Source organism: Pongo pygmaeus, chromosome 1 (assembly GCF_028885625.2).
Source record: "Pongo pygmaeus isolate AG05252 chromosome 1, NHGRI_mPonPyg2-v2.0_pri, whole genome shotgun sequence".
NCBI classification, from domain to species: Eukaryota; Metazoa; Chordata; class Mammalia; order Primates; family Hominidae; genus Pongo; species Pongo pygmaeus.
Window position 1 is genome coordinate 175,779,916 of NC_072373.2, and position 16,396 is coordinate 175,796,311.

The 16,396-nt window shown below is 44.6% G+C and overlaps 1 protein-coding gene across 41 annotated transcripts in view; it reads right to left on the minus strand.

The window, feature by feature from the left end:
* Positions 1-1,231, minus strand: part of MROH7 (maestro heat like repeat family member 7) — a 72,460-nt gene extending 71,229 nt beyond the window's left edge. For 35 of the 41 annotated variants that reach the window (XM_054486460.2, XM_054486448.2, XM_054486298.2 and 32 more), the window contains exon 1: positions 1,014-1,219. The gene's annotated coding sequence lies outside the window, so the exon portion shown is untranslated. Of the gene's footprint in view, positions 1-1,013 lie in introns of all 41 variants that reach the window. The other 6 variants (XM_054486454.2, XM_054486521.2, XM_054486417.2 and 3 more) reach the window with 5 other exon arrangements.
* Between the last annotated feature and the right edge of the window lie 15,165 nt (positions 1,232-16,396).

Consider the following 16,396-nt stretch of genomic DNA (forward strand, 5'->3'; position numbering starts at 1 on the left):
AAGAAAGATATCATTATCTCATTTGCTGGCATGTTAATTCAGACTGTGCAGGGATCTAAAGTTATCTCTGGCCAGGCATAATGGCTCACGCCTGTAATCCCAGCATTTTGGGAGGCTCAAGCAAGAGGATTGCTTGAGCTTAGGAGTTCAAGGCCAGCCTGAACAATGTGGCAAAACTCCGTCACTACAAAAAATACAAAAATTAGCCAGGCATGATGTGTGTACCTGTAGTCCCAGCTACTTGGGAGGCTGAGGTGGGAGGGTCACTGGAGCCAGGGAGGTTGAGGCTGCAGTGAGCTGTGTTCATGTCACTGCACTACAGTCTGGGTGACAGAGAGAAACTCTGTCTCAAAAAATAAAATAAATTGATTTCTACTAATTCCCAAGCAAGTGGTAGAGGCTGGATTCAAATCCAGGTTCCTTCAACCCAGTTTTCCCTATAATACCATAGAGATTCCCAAGACATGAATCACTCAGTGGAACCATGTCTTCCTGTTTCTTATTCCCCATTCCCTCTGCCACTTTTAGGTCCCTATCCCAAAGGAAAAGTTCAGTGAAAACAAGGCAACTTTCCTGATACCCAGCTATAATGCCAAAATCCAAGGCTTTGGAGTCAGGCAGACCTGAATTCAAAACCTTCTCTCTCACCAGCTGTGTGAACCTGGACAGATGCCCTCACGACTCTAAGCCTCTATCTTAATGTTCCAGATGAGGTAGCCCACATAAAGTGATGATCGCAGGGCATGGCCCACAGCAAGCCTTCAATAAATGTTCATCCCCACCATCCCTTCCTCCCCTGGGTGAGGGCAGGCTGGGGAGACTTGGAAAAAAGACAAAGTATGGTTTCCAGGCTCCAAGCCTCTTCTTTCCCCAGTTTTATGGCATTCCCTCCCTGCATCTTTTCACTCCCTTCCCCTCACCTCCCCCCAACTCTCAGCCACTACACTGTCAGGACCTGAGAGCCTAAACTTTCTGTGAGCCTTGAGCTGCTCATGTAAAGTTCAATGTGTTACCTCCACCTGGAGCATCCACACGGTAACAGAAAATTCAGCTCTAAGCCAAAGGTATGAAGTTCTAACTGTGGAATACAGCCAGAGCAGGAGACTTGTACCCAGAGGTGGGGGAAGGTGGTAACTCCCTTGTGGAGGCTGTGGAGACTGCCCCCACCCCTAGGACTTTCCCAGAGCCGCCCCTCAGCTCACCTAGGCTTCCCCAGCCCAGGCCAGTGTTACGGGCTTTATGAGGTCACCATGACCCAGAAGTCCCTCAGCCAATGAGACCCCTGCTCCCACCTATATAGTGGGGAGAAGGGATGGGGTCCTTTCAAAGAACAACCTGTCCTGAGACCCTCTTCAGCCTCCGGGAAAGGACTTCACTGCTAATAAACACTGAGTTTCTCATCCAGAATTCAAGTCTTCCCATAAAAGCCCCTCGCCATATGACCTTGGACCTCTGTTTATTTCAGGGTGACAAGGGCTTTGAAATCAGGTGGTCTGTGATGAGGCAACTGAGACCCATAGTGAGAAAATATTGGCCCAAGGTCAGGAGCTAGGATGCCTGCCTGTCCTTGTGCACTCAAATCCTTGATCTTTTTTCCTACTCCACCTGGCTCCTGTTCCAGGAGCAGATAAGTGTGTGGTGCAGGGCAGGAATGAGGGCAGGGCGGGCCGGGGCATAGTAGTGTCATCTAGATCTTTTGATAAGAAAAGCAAGACTCTATGACTATCTTTCTAAAGAAAATCCTTTTAATGATGAGCAATAGCTCAGCTAATTAAGATGATTGGAGACTAGATACTAATAGAAACTTCACGGGGCACCATTTACACAAAATGATAATGGAATCTTCCTGTCTTCCTGTTCCCCCAGGTCAGGATGTCCTTAGATACACTGCATAACCTGTTGTCAGACAAGCTGCCTGGAAGTCAGCCTCATCAGACTCAGTCCCCACACTTGACCGTGACTTCACTTAGTGAGCAGCTGATGGGCTCTCCTGAATTCCCTCCAGTCCACCAAGGATCTCGCCTTTCCTGCTCCTCTCCTCTCCTGTCCACATCTGGACAGGGGGTCCCCTGCACCCCCAGTTTCCTTCTGCTGCTTCAGAGGCCTTGTGTCTTCAAGGATTCCTCCTCCACTTGCTCCTTCCCCAGCAAAAATCCTTCCTTTGGCTGGGTACAGTGGCTCATGCCTGTAATCCCAGCAATTTGGGAGGCCGAGGCAAGAGGATCACCTGAGCCCAGGAGTTCAAGACCAGCCTGGGCAACATAGTGAGACTTCATCTCTACTAAAAATAAAAATTAAAAAAAAAATCAACCAGGTATGGTGGCATGCGCCTGTAGTCCCAGCTACTTAGCAGGCTGAGGTGGGGGGAATCACCAGCGTCTGAGAGGTCGAGCTACAGTGAGCCATGATGGTGTCACTGCACTACAGCCTGGGCAACAGAGCAAGACCTTGTTTAAAAAAAAAAACAAATTCTTCCCTCAAACTTGCTTCTTTCCCCAGCGTCCCCTCCCTCACTCTTTATCTCCAGTGACAAGCCTCTTCCAAAGATCGTTTTTGACTCCTCCCTCTTCCTCCCTGGCCTCCTGCATGTAACCTCCCAAGTCCTTCCAATTCTACCTCCAGATCCGCTCTTGGCCTCCAACCTCACACCCTCCATCCTAGCTCAGCTCTTCATCATTGAAAGCCCAGATTCTGGCCAGTCCTGTAAATAACGTCCCACGGGGCAGGTGTTCCCCTCTCCTAGCCACCCGCATTAGGCAGAGAGGCAGCTTCCCTGACAACTCATTTCCCCTCTTAACACCTTTGGTATCCTCCACTGCTGCCAGGGTCACATCCAGCTCCTTAGTCTGGCATTGAGGCCCCTTCACAGTCTGCCCTGCCTGCGTGTCCATCTTGTCTCTGCTCCCTTTTGATTTTTAAGTTTGTACTGAAGCAAAAAATTGCGTATGTCATGTCTATTTTCATGAATTTTCACCGAGTGAGCACACCCATGAATCCAGCACCCAGATCCAGAAATAGAGCATTACCAGGACCCCAGAAGTCCTCCTCATGTCCCCCCTTCCAATCACTATCCTCCTCCTCATCAGGGGAACCACTATCCTGACTTTTAATATGGTTTGTCTGTTTTCATACTTCATATAAATGGAATTATAAAACACAGACTCTTATCTTCTGACTTCTTTGGTTCAATGTTATGTTTGTGAGATTTTAAATATCTTTTGCACCCGGTAGCTATTTCTTTTCTTGTAACTATCAGTTTCCCTTTAGGTTCTCCCTGTTTTTCCTCTCTTTCCAGAGTCTTCAGGTTTTTTGTTTGTTTGTTTTTGTTCAGAGCTCATTAATTGTTACCAGTATGAAGGTTGATCTGATAGAAGCTACTTTGCCATTATTACAAACAGAACGTCTCCTTTTTCATTTTTATTTTGTTTTTCTCTTTTCTCACTTTGTTTTGGATTATTGAATTTGCCTTTCTTCTCATACTCCTTTCTTTCCTTTTCATTTGTTTGGAAGTTACATATTATATGTCTATTCTTTTTTATTTCTCTTTTGAGACAGGTCTCACTCTGTCGCCCAGGTTGGAATGCAGCCTCAACTCCACCCCCTACAAGGCTCAAGGGATCATCCTGGGCTCAAGCAATTCTCCTGCCTCACCCTCCCAAGTAGTTGGGACCACAGGTGCATGCCACCATACTTAGCTAATTTTTTAAATTTTTTTGTAGAGACTGGGTCTCCATATGTTGCCCAAGTGAGTCTCATATATATCTACTTTTTTCTTTCTTTCTTTTTCTTTCTTTTTTTTTTTGAGACAGAGTATTGCTCTGTCACCCAGGCTGGAGTGCAGTGGTGTGATCATGGCTCACTGCAGCCTCGACCTCCCTGGACTCAAGCAATCCTCCCACCTCAGCCTCCCAAGTAGCTGGGATTATAGGTGCACGCCATCATGTCTGGCTAATTTTTTTAAATTTTTTTGTAGAGACAAGGTTTCACCATGTTGCCCAGGCTGGTCTCAAACTCTTGAGCCCAACCCATCCTCCCATCTCAGCCTCCCAAAGTGCTAAAATTACAAGCATGCCCCACTGCATCCAGACTGTATACATCTATTCTTAACATTCAAACTTTAGTTAGCAAAGTCCAAAATTAATTAATACTGCTACCTTCCTTCAAGAAACAAATAAAAAATGGGCTGAGCACAGTGGTTCACACCTGTAATCCCAGCACTTTGGGAGATCCAAGGCAGGAGGATCACTTGAGGCCAACAGACAGGCCTGGGCAACACAGTGAGAGTGTCTCTAAACACAAACAAACAAAACCTCCAAAAACAAAAAAAAAACACATGGACTGGAGAAGCACGGTGGCTCACACCTGTAATCCCAGCACTTTAGCAGGCCAAGACGGGCAGATCACTTGAAGTCAGGAGTTTGAGACCAGCCTGGCCAACACGGTGAAACGCCATCTCTACCAAAAACATAAGAAGTAGCTGGGCCTGGTGGCACACACCTGTAATCCCAGGTACTTGGGAGGCTGAGAAACAAGAATCGCCTGAACCTGGGAGGCCGAGGTTGCAGTGAGCTGAGATTTCATCACTGCACTCCAGCATGGGCAACAGAGAGAGGCTGTCTCAAAAAAAAAGTTTCTTAGTAGTAAACTACTTTAGTTTTGTTTGCCAAAAAATTATAATTCTCATTCTTGAAACATTTTCACTGTATGTAGGAGCCTAGAGTGGTATCTTATTTTAGTACATCAAAACTAATGTTCCACTGCCTTCTGGCTTCTGTGGATTCTGTCGAGAAGTTAGTCTGCCACCTTTTTGGTGATCAATCTATTCATGCCCACCCCAAATCTATTTTTTCTGGCCGCTTCTAAGATCTTTTACTTTGGGCCAGACGCAGCAGCTCATGCCTGTAATCCCAGCTCTTTAGGATGCCGTCGTGGGAGATAACTTGAAGCCAGGAGTTTAAGACCAGCCTGGGCAGCATAGTGAGACCTTGACTCTATTTTACATTTTTTTTTAATTTTAATAAAAAATAAATAAGATCTTTTACTTTGGTGTTCTACAATCATATTATGCCACATATAAGTATGGATTTTTTTCTATTTTTCCTATTTGGAATATTTGGTGCTGATCAGAAAATTCGAAAAGTTTTCTAGAAATTGTTTTTTCCCATTCTTTCTCTGCCCTGTGCAACTCTGATGAGATGCACACTAAGCCTTCTGTCTTTTTTTTTTTTTTTTTTGAGGCAGAGTCTTGCTCTCTCACCCAGGCTGGAATGCAGTGGCACGATCTCTGCTCACTGCAACATCTGCCTCCTGGGTTCAACCAATTCTCCTGCCTCAGCCTCCCAAGCAGCTGTGATTATAGGCACCCACCACCACACCTGGCTAAATTTTGTATTTTTAGTAGAGAGAGATGGGGTTTCGCCATGTTGGCCAGACTGGTCTCGAACTCCTGACCTCAGGTGATCTACCCGCCTCGGCCTCCCAAATGCTGGGATTACAGGTGTGAGCCACCATACCTGGCCTAAAACTCTTTTTGTTTGTTTGTTTTGAGACAGAGTCTCACTCTATTGCCGGGGCTGGAGTGCAGTGGCATGATCTCAGCTCACTGCAGCCTCCGCCTCCCACGTTCAAACAATTCTCGTGCCTCAGCTTCCTGAGTAGCTGAAAGTACAGAGGCATGCCACCATGCCTGGATAATTTCCATATATTTAGTAGAGAAGGGGTTTCACCATGTTAGCCAGGCTGCTCTCGAACTCCTGAACTCAAAAGATCCGCCCGCCTCTGCCGAGACCAGCTCAGTCGGGGAGACCCTAACCCAGTGGCGCTAGAGGAATTAAAGACACACACACAAAAATATAGAGGTGTGAAGTAGGAAATCAGGGGTCTCACAGCCTTCAGAGCTGAGAGCCACCAACAGAGATTTACCCACGTATTTATTAACTGTGGGGAAAAGAGAGATCAGATTGTTACTGTGCCGGTGTAGAAAGAAGTAGACATAGGAGGCTCCATTTTGTTCTGTATTAAGAAAAATTCTTCTGCCTTGAGATGCTGTTAATCTGTAACCCTACCCCCAACCCTGTGCTCCCTGAAACATGTGCTGTGTCAACTCAGGGTTAAATGGATTAAGGGCTGTGCAAGATGTGCTTTGCTAAACAAATGCTTGAAGGCAGCATGCTAGTCAAGAGTCATCACCACTCCCTAATCTCAAACCACTCCCTAATCTCAAGTACCCAGAGACGCAAAATACTGCGGAAAGCCGCAGGGACCTCTGCCTAGGAAAGCCAGGTATTGTCCAAGGTTTCTCCCCATGTGACAGTCTGAAATATGGCCTCGTGGGAAGGGAAAGACCTGATGATCCCCCAGCCCGACACCCGTAAAGGGTCTGTGCTGAGGAGGATTAGTAAAAAAGGAAGGAATGCCTCTTTGCAGTTGAGATAAGAGGAAGGCTTCTGTCTCCTGCTCGTCTCTAGGCAATGGAATGTCTCGGTGTAAAGCCGATTGTACATTCCATCTACTGAGATAGGGGAAAACTGCCTTAGGGCTGGAGGTAGGACATGCGGGCAGCAATACTGCTCTCTAAGGCATTGAGATGTTCATGTGTATACATATCTAAAGCACAGCACTTAATTATTTACCTTGTTTATGATGCAGAGACCTTTGTTCACGTCTCTGCATCATACCTTCTGACCTTCTCTCCACTATTATCTTATTATCCTGCCATGCCCGATAATGATCAATAAATACTAAGGGAACTCAGAGGCCGGTGCCGGTGTGGATCCTCTGTATGCTGAACACTGGTCCCCTGGGCCCACTTTTCTTTCTCTATACTTTGTCTCTGTGTCTCTCTTTTCCAAGTCTCTCGTTCCACCTAACAAGAAACACCCACAGGTGTGGAGGGGCAACCCACCCCTTCAATTAACAGCAAACCAGTCATTAGCATTGTTCCTATAGATATTAAACTAACTAAAAGTATCCCTTATGGGAAACAAAGGGATGGACTGAATTAATTGCAGCAGGAACATGCTCTTAAGACACAGATTGCTCATGTTTTTGTTTATGGCTTAAGAATGGGGAAAGGATTCCCTATTTAATAAATGGTGCTGGGAAAACTGGCTAGCCATATGTAGAAAGCTGAAACTGGATCCCTTCCTTACACCTTATATAAAAATTAATTCAAGATGGATTAAGATTTACATGTTAGACCTAAAACCATAAAAACCCTAGAAGAAAGCCTAGGCAATACCATTCAGGACATAGGCATGGGCAAGGACTTCATGTCTAAAACACCAAAAGCAATGGCAACAGAAGCCAAAATCGACAAATGGGATCCAATTAAACTAAAGAGCTTGTGCACAGCAAAAGAAAATACCATCAGAGTGAAAAGGCAACCTACAGAATGGGAGAAAATTTTTGCAACCTACTCATCTGACAAAGGGCTAATATCCAGAATCTACAATGAACTCAAACACATTTACAAGAAAAAAACAACCCCATCAAAAAGTGGGCAAAGGATATGAACAGACACTTCTCAAAAGAAGACATTTATGCAGCCAAAAACACATGAAAAAATGCTCATCATCACTGGCCATCAGAGAAATGCAAATCAAAACCACAATGAGATATCATCTCACACCAGTTAGAATGGCGATCATTAAAAAGTCAGGAAACAACAGGTGCTGGAGAGGATGTGGAGAAATAGAAGCACTTTTACACTGTTGGTGGGACTGTAAACTAGTTCAACCACTGTGGAAGTCAGTGTGGTGATTCCTCAGGGATCTAGAACTAGAAACACTATTTGACCCAGCCATCCCATTACTGGGTATATACCCAAAGGATTATAAATCATGATGCTATAAAGACACATGCACACATATGTTTATAGCAGCACTATTCACAATAGCAAAGACCTGGAACCAACCTAAATGTCCAACAACCATAGACTGGATTAAGAAAATGTGGCACATATACACCATGGAATACTATGCAGCCATAAAAAATGATGAGTCCATGTCCTTTGTAGGGACATGGATGAAACTGGAAACCATCATTCTCAGCAAACTATCGCAAGGACAAAAAACCAAACACCGCATGTTCTCACTCATAGGTGGGAATTGAACAATGAGAACATATGGACACAGGAAGGGGAACATCACACTCTGGGGACTGTTGTGGGGTGGGGGAAGGGGGGAGGGATAGCATTAGGAGATATACCTAATGCTAAATGATGAGTTAATGGGTGCAGCACACCAACATGGCACATGTATACATATGTAACAAACCTGTACTTTGTTCACATGTACCCTAAAACTTAAAGTATAATAATAATAAAATAAAATAAAAAGCCATTAAAACGGAAAAAAGAAATGCCTTTAAGCGGTTTTCCACCTGGGCAGGCCAGGTGTTCCTTGCCCTCATTCCCATAAACCCACAACCTTCCAGATTGGGTGTTAGGGCCATTATGGACATGTTCTAGTGCTGCAGAGGTTTGCTTATGGCCAGTTTTGGGGCCAGCTTATGGCCAGACTCTGGGGGGCTTGCTCCCAACATGTCTCCCTTCTTCGATTTGCAAAGAGATAAAAGCAAGGGCAGCTTTGTCACGGTGAGCTACTTCTCGCAGGAGTCGGGATCCGCATCTGCAGACTATACAAAGGCAAACAACATAGATTAAAAGCAGAGTCTTCATTGAAATCACAGAGCTTCCAAGTGTTTTTATCCATTTAAATGGGTTACTAGCTGCTAATTTGTCTGCAGCTCCTTTAAGCACTCCAGTTCCTGGCATTAAGGTCAGGTTGCCTGGGATGCTTTACATATTTGTTCTTTTAATTTTGCTATATCCAAAAACAAGTTTGTACAGTGTCCTTCTAGATGCCTTTTTATTCTTTCCTAAATTTTGATCTTATTAAGAGCATTTAATAGTTTTTACAAATCCTTATGTTTAGCTCCTAGAGCGGGCCATATCATTTGAGGTTGAGGTGCCACTATACCGTCATGGTTCCAGATAACAGGAACTTTTGCCGTACTTCTTATCATTTCTACCATCTGACTGTTTTGTTCAGATCGTCTGAACACAGTGTGGCTGTGGCACGCAGACTGAGAGGTGCAGTTCAAGCTAAACATCCCCTTGGGGGACCAATTGATAATGATTCCATAGGAATCATTGTGCAGCACCTCTGCCTGTTCTGCAAAGCAATCTTCCTAAATAAGTATGTTCATTTTTTCTAACTGGGTCCAATCCTGTTTACAAATAGGTTTTTGAGGGTGGTATGCCTCAATTATAGGAGCAGATTTATTATGGTAAATACTGAGATCAGAAAGCATGTGTAACTGTGTCATAGAATGATTGCATCTAGGCATTATTACCAGCCCTTATTGAAGGAATACTCACGGCAGTGGTGATAACCACTATCATAGCTACCATTAAAGTATTCATTGTGACTGGTTGTCCCGCTTTCCTCAGGTTTTCTTCCACCATCTGTGACAGCTTCTTGATCTGTTCTTAGGTGGGTGGCTGTGTTCGACAGGTGTTGCTCACGACAGTTGGAGTCCTCCTCAGCGTCAGTCTCTACATGGCTGCAACCAGGAGGTCCTCTGGATCCTCCCAGAGTCTCTTCCTTGGCATCTGGCTCATGATAAGGTTTCACGTGTCTTGATGGTATCCAAATCGGCTGTTGATTTTGGCCTGGAGAAACACAAGCATAACCTCTACCCCAAGTTATTATTTTACCTATTTCCCAACTTTTTGTTATTGGATCTCTTCACCAAATAATGCTAGATTCAGTTGTGTATGGGCTGTTCTGTAATCCTTATTTTTCCTTCTTTTTTGTTTTTATCATCAGTTGTTCATCTGTATGAAATCATAACTGAGCATTTTCAATTAACCGTGTAGAATGAACCACGTATGAAGAATCAGAAATCACATTAATAGGCATATCAAAAGCAGTCAATACCTCAATTACTGCTACAAGCTCCACTTTTTGAGCTGAGTATAGGACGTCTGAAAACCTTTACTTTTTGAGCCAGAATAAGAAGCTTTACCATTACTAGACCCATCTGTAAAAACATTCTCAGCACCTTCAATTGGTTTAAATTTAGTTATTTTAGGGAGAATCCAATTAGTGAATTTTAAAAACTGAAACAGCTTCATTTTAGGAAAATGATTATCGAGAATACCCATAAAGTCAGCTAAATGGGTTTGCCAAGTAAGACTATTTATAAAAGCTTGCTGTATTTGTGCCTTCGTGAGAGGGACAATAATTTTTCCAGGATCATATCCATGTAATTTAACAATCCGAGTTCTCCCAATCCCTATCATAGTAGCGATTTGATCTAAATAAGGAGTTGGAGTCTGTGAATTAGTATGTGGAAGAAAAAGCCACTCTACTAAGTCCTGTTCTTGGACAATAACACCAGTAGGTGAATGCTGAGTTGAAAAGATTAGCAAATCTAGAGTCTTCTCTGGATCTATTCTATTTATCTGAGCTTTATGGATTTGCTTCTCAATCAGTTGTAACTCTGCCTCAGTCTGTTTTGTTAATTGCCGAGGGCTAGTAAGACTAGGATTTCCTCTAAGAATAGAAAACAGATTACTCATGGCATAGGTAGGAATGCCTAGAGCAGGTCTTATCCAATTAATATCCCCTTGTAATTTTTGAAAATCATTTAATGTTTTTAGTTGACAGTGAATAATGTAACACTGTGAAAATTTTTTACGAGTAGGTTCAATTGCTTGCCCCACATACGTCTGGCAAATTGTTGGGCTGTTTGACATGTGGGAAGTTTGGGAAGTTTGGGAAGTTTGCACTGTGGCAACACTTTTCAATGATAACGCTTAGCAGGCTGCAGGTTGTTTACTGCAGGAATTGTAAATGCAAACCGTTCACAGTCTTGCTCAGCTAAAGGTATAGTAAAGAAACAGTCTTTTAAATCTATGACTATTAAAAGGCCAATTTTTTGGAAATATAGCAGGAGAAGGCAATCCTGGCTGTAATGCTCCCATAGGTTGTATAACTGAATTGATGGCTCTTAAGTCAGTTAACATTCTCCATTACCTGATTTTTTCTTAATTACGAAAACTGGAAAATTCCAAGGAGAAAATGTTGGAGCTATGTGCCCATTTTCTAATTGTTCAGCAACTAGTTTCTCTAAAACCTCCAGTTTTTCTTTAGTTAGTGGCCATTGTTCTATCCAAATTGGCTTATCTGTTAACCATTTTAAAGGTATAGGTTCTGGAGGCTTAACAATGGCCGCCATCAAAAATTTTTTCCTAATCTTTGGTGGGAACTTTGTTTTTCTGCTTGAAGCGGTTCTTTCAAACCTTGCAAATTTTTTTCTAGTCCCATACCAGGGACATACCCCATTTCATGCATTGTATGTTGACTTTAAGGGCCATATGATTGTTCTGGAATTAGAACTTGTGCTCCCCATTGTTGTAATACAGCTCTTCCCCATAAATTTATAGGTACAGAAGTTATAATTGGTTGAATAGTCCCAGGTTGTCCATCGGGCCCCTCACAATGCAATATATAACTACTTTGATATACTTTAGCAGCTTTACCAACAATGTTAAATTGAGCGGGTTGAACTGGCCACGCAGACGGCCAGTGCAGTACAGAAATGAGTGAAATGTCCGCTCCTGTATCTACCAAACCTTTAAATTTCTTTTCTTGAATAGTTATTTCACAGGTAGGACGTTTATCAGTAATTTGATTTACCCAATAAGCTGCTTTGCCTTGTTTATTTGTGCTTCCAAATTCTCCTGTTCGTTTAATTTCACTTTTTCCCATTCCCACATATGGCACAATCAGGAGCTGTGCTGTGCGCTCTCCTGGCTCTGCTTTCCAGAGAACAGAAGTAGATATAACAATTTGGATTTCCCCACTATAATCTGAATCAATGACTCCTGTATGTATTTGTATACCTTTTAAATTTACACTAGACCTTCCTGAAAGTAATCCTATTGTACCCGCTGGCAAGGGTCCACAGACTCCTGTTGGGACCTTTTGCGGGGGTTCCCCAGGCAGAAGGCTCACAGCTTTTGTGCAGCATAAATCTACTGCAGCACTACCGGCTGTGGCAGGGGACAGACATTGTACAGGGGTGAAGGAATGGCCTGAGCCAGAAATTCCCCAGTTTAGAACGGGGCCCGGGACGGGCCCCTCATGGCGTTTCCCGAAATCGGGTTCCCTTCTTTATCAAACTTAGAGTGACACTGACTAGCCCAGTGTTTTCCTTTTTTACATTTTGGACATATTTCAGGATCAGCAGTTTTCTATTTTCCCCTATCTGGCGGCCTGACTCGCTGATTTTTTCTACATTCTTTTTTAGTATGACCACGGTTCCCACAGTTAAAACAAGCTCCAGGCAATGGAGTATTTCCTTCATCCACTCTCAGTCCTGCCATTTGCCTGTGCGAACAAGGTAGCTTTATGCAGATTACCTCCAATACCATCACAGGCCTTGATATAATAAACTAAATGTGCTTTCCCTCTGACAGGTCGCAGAGCAGCCTGGCAATCAGGATTAGCATTGTCGAAAGCTAATAACTGCAACACTGTATCCTGAGCAGCCGAATCTGCAATCATCTTTTTAAGAGACTCCTATAACCGAGCTATAAAATCAACCTATGGTTCCCTTGGTCCCTGCTCTATAGCACTAAAGGAAGGGTATTGTTCCCCACCTGAAGTGATTTTTTTCCCAAGCTCTAATGCACACTCCTCTAAGCTGTTTTATGGCATCATCCTGCATGACCACTTGTGCATCTAAACCAGCCTAGCCGCCAACCCCCAAAAGTTGGTCTGCAGTTATATTAATTTGAGGTTGAGCCTGGGCATTGCGAGCAGCCTGAATGGAAGCTTCATCTGCCCACCAAGTTTTAAATTGTAAGAACTGAGCAGGAGTTACACAAGCTCAGGTAAAAGCGTGCCAGTCAGTAGGACTCATCCGACTGGAAACAGTAACATTCTTTAACAGTCCAATTACAAAAGGAAAACCTGGTCCATACTCATTTATTGCTTGTTTTAATTCTTTGAGTAATTTAAAAGGAAAAGGCTCAAATGTAGCTGTAATATTTCCCTGTTGATCTTGGGGGTGTATTCTAACAGAGAACTGCCAAGCCTCTAAATCACCCTCTTGTCTAGCTTGCTGAATTCCTGCCTGAACAGAACTAAGAGCCGTCGCTCGAGGCGCTGCTCGAACAGTCACTGGGGCAACTACTTTTCGCCCAGTGTCCTCCGGAAAAGAAAGATCTGGGGGATCATTTTCTTCAAAATAATAATGAGGGGATGCAGAAGGGTAGGGATGAACCTCTCCTTCCTTTGCCGCTTTAGCTTTAGCTGGCAAATAAACATGCTCTGTAACCTCTTCTGTTACTTCGCTATACTCTTGTTCCTCCTCGTTATCAGTGTGAAAAGGTTCCAAGGTGAAACAAACCAGACCCCATACCCACCCCATTGTTACCCTGACGCTTCCGAACTCCCCTTCTTACTCACCACGGGGATTGCTTTAAGAGTACTCAGGTGTCCTCCAGCTAGTTTTCCATTCCAACCGTCGCTCTGGCGACCCTTTGACCTGGATTTGAGCCCCCACGAATGGATGCCACTTGCCGAGACCAGCTCAGTCAGGGAGACCCTAACCCAGCGGCACTAGAGGAATTAAAAGACACACACACAGAAATATAGAGGTGTGAAGTGGGAAATCAGGGGTCTCACAGCCTTCAGAGCTGAGAGCTCCGAACAGAGATTTACCCACATATTTATTAACAGCAAACCAGTCATTAGCATTGTTTCTATAGATGTTGAATTAACTAAAAGTATCCCTTATGGGAAACGAAGGGATGGGCCGAATTAATTGCAGCAGGAACACGCCCTTAAGACACAGATCACTCATGCTTTTGTTTGTGGCTTAAGAATGCCTTTAAGCGGTTTTCCGCCCTGGGCGGGCCAGGTATTCCTTGCCGTCATTCCCGTAAACCCACAACCTTCCAGCTTGGGCATTAGGGCCATTATGGACATGTTACAGTGCTGCAGAGATTTTGCTTAAGGCCAGCTTTGGGGCCAGTTTATGGCCAGACTCTGGGGGGCTTGTTCCAAACACACCTCGGCCTCCCAAAGTGCTGGGATTACAGGTATGAGCCACCACACCTGGCTTGTTTTTTTTATTTCTTTAAACATTAAACAGGCCAGGCGCGGTGGCTCACGCCTGTAATCCCAGCACTTTGGGAGGCCGAGGCAGGTGGATCACGACGTCAAGAGATCGAGAACATCCTGGCCAACATGGTGAAACCTCGTCTCTACTAAAAATACAAAAAAAATAGCTAGGCATGTTCGTGGGCGCCTGCAGTCCCAGCTACTCAGGAGGTTAAGGCAGGAGAATGGCGTGAACTCAGGAGGCGGAGCTTGCAGTGAGCTGAGATCGTGCCACTGCACTCCAACCTGGGCGACAGAGCAAGCAAGAGTCCATCTCAAAAATAAAAATAAAAATAAAAAAATAAATATTAAACAGGCTGGGTGTGGTAGTTCATGCCTTAATCCCAGCATTTGGGGAAGCCTAGGTAGGAGGATGGATTGAGTCCACGAGTTTAAGACCAGCCTGGCAACATAGTGACACCCTATCTGCACACACAAAAAAATTAGCTAGGCATGGTAGTGCACAGCTGTAGTCCTAGCTACTTGGGAGGCTGTGGTGGGAGAATAGCTTGAGCCCAGGAGGTCAAGGCTGCAATGAGCATGATCGCATCATTGCACTCCAGCCTGGATGACAGAGAAAGACACTGTCTCAAAAAAAATCAAAAAACAGGCCGGGCATGGGGGCTCATGCCTATAATCCCAGCCCTTTGGGAGGCTGAGGCGGGTGGATCACGAGGTCAGGAGATTGAGACCACCCTGGCTAACACAGTGAAACCCCATCTCTACTAAAAATACAAAAAATTAGCCGGGTGTGGTGGCATGTGTCTGTAGTCCCAGCTACTCAGGAGGCTGAGGCAGGAGAATCACTTGAACCCGGGAGGCAGAGGTTGCAGCGAGCCGAGATCGCACCACTGCACTCCAGCCTGGGCAACAGAGTGAGACTCTATCTCAAAACAAAAAACAAAAAACAAAAACACCATGTTATTTTACTTTTGATAATTTTGTATTCTGAATACTTTGTGGGTCTGATTCTGCTGTTTACATCGTCTCTTGGTTTTCACCCATGGTGCCTTATTTTCTTATGATTTTTGGGATTGTTGACAGGGAACTGCTTATTTTCCCTGACCCTGAAACTTTGTCTCAGAATTCCTTGAGGCCTGGATTAAAGCTATGTTCTTTTTTTTTTTTTTTTTTTTTTTGAGACAGAGTCTTGCTCTGTTGCCCAGACTGGAGTGCAGCAGTACAATCTCGGCTCACTGCAACCTCTGCCTCCCGGGTTCAAGTGATTCTCCTCCCTCAGCCTCCCAAGTAGCTGGGATCACAGGCATGAGCCACCACACCCTGCTAATTTTGTATTTTTAGTAAAGATGGGATTTCATCATGTTGGCCAGGCTGGTCTCGAATGCCTGATCTTGAGTGATCCGCCCGCCTTGGCCTCCCAAAGTGTTGGGATTACAGGCATGAGCCACCGCGCCCAGCCTGTATGTTCCTCTTGAGAAAACGTGTTTTTGCTTGTAGTAGTTATCCTGGTGCACCACCAACATGAAACTACTTTAAATAAAATTCCACCATTTAGAGTGTTGAGACCACCTAAGCAGTACAAATTCATGACAGTGTCAAAATAGACAAATGGGTTTCTTTCTTCTTTTTTTTTTTTTTTTTTGCTCTGATGCCCAGGATAGAGTACAGTGGTACCATCCTCCCACCTCCTGGGTAGCTGGGACTATAGGCACGCACCACCATGTTTCGCTAATTTATTTTTTTATTTTGTAGAGATGATGTCCCCCTGCATTGCCCAGGCTGGTCTCGAGCTCCTGGGCTCAAGCAATCCTCCCACCTCAGCCCCACAAAGTGCTGGGATTACAGGTGTGAGCCACCAGTTCTACAAATGACAGCTCCATATCTGAAATGTTGGAGCCTCTGAACCACCCCTGGTTTTGTCTCCTCTATAACATGCAATGGTGTGGGAGTGGGGAGAGTATCAGAGCAACCCACATAACACAGCCTGAGGCACACACTTCCCTGGGCCGTTTGCTGTTCTGAGCAATGCAGTGTGGGAAGTCCTGTGGCTCTGTGGGAGTGCAGGGGTGAGCAGTGCTGAAACAGGACAGCCTGGATGCAGAGGCAGTCAGGCCTCCAGGACCATTTCTCAACTCCAGCCTCCAGCCACCTCCCAAATGCAAGCTGAGTGTGGCGCTCCCTGCTTATCCCATGGGTAAGGGCTCCTCAACCCCTCCAGGTTGAAGCCAAATTCTTTATCAGGGTGACCCAGTCCT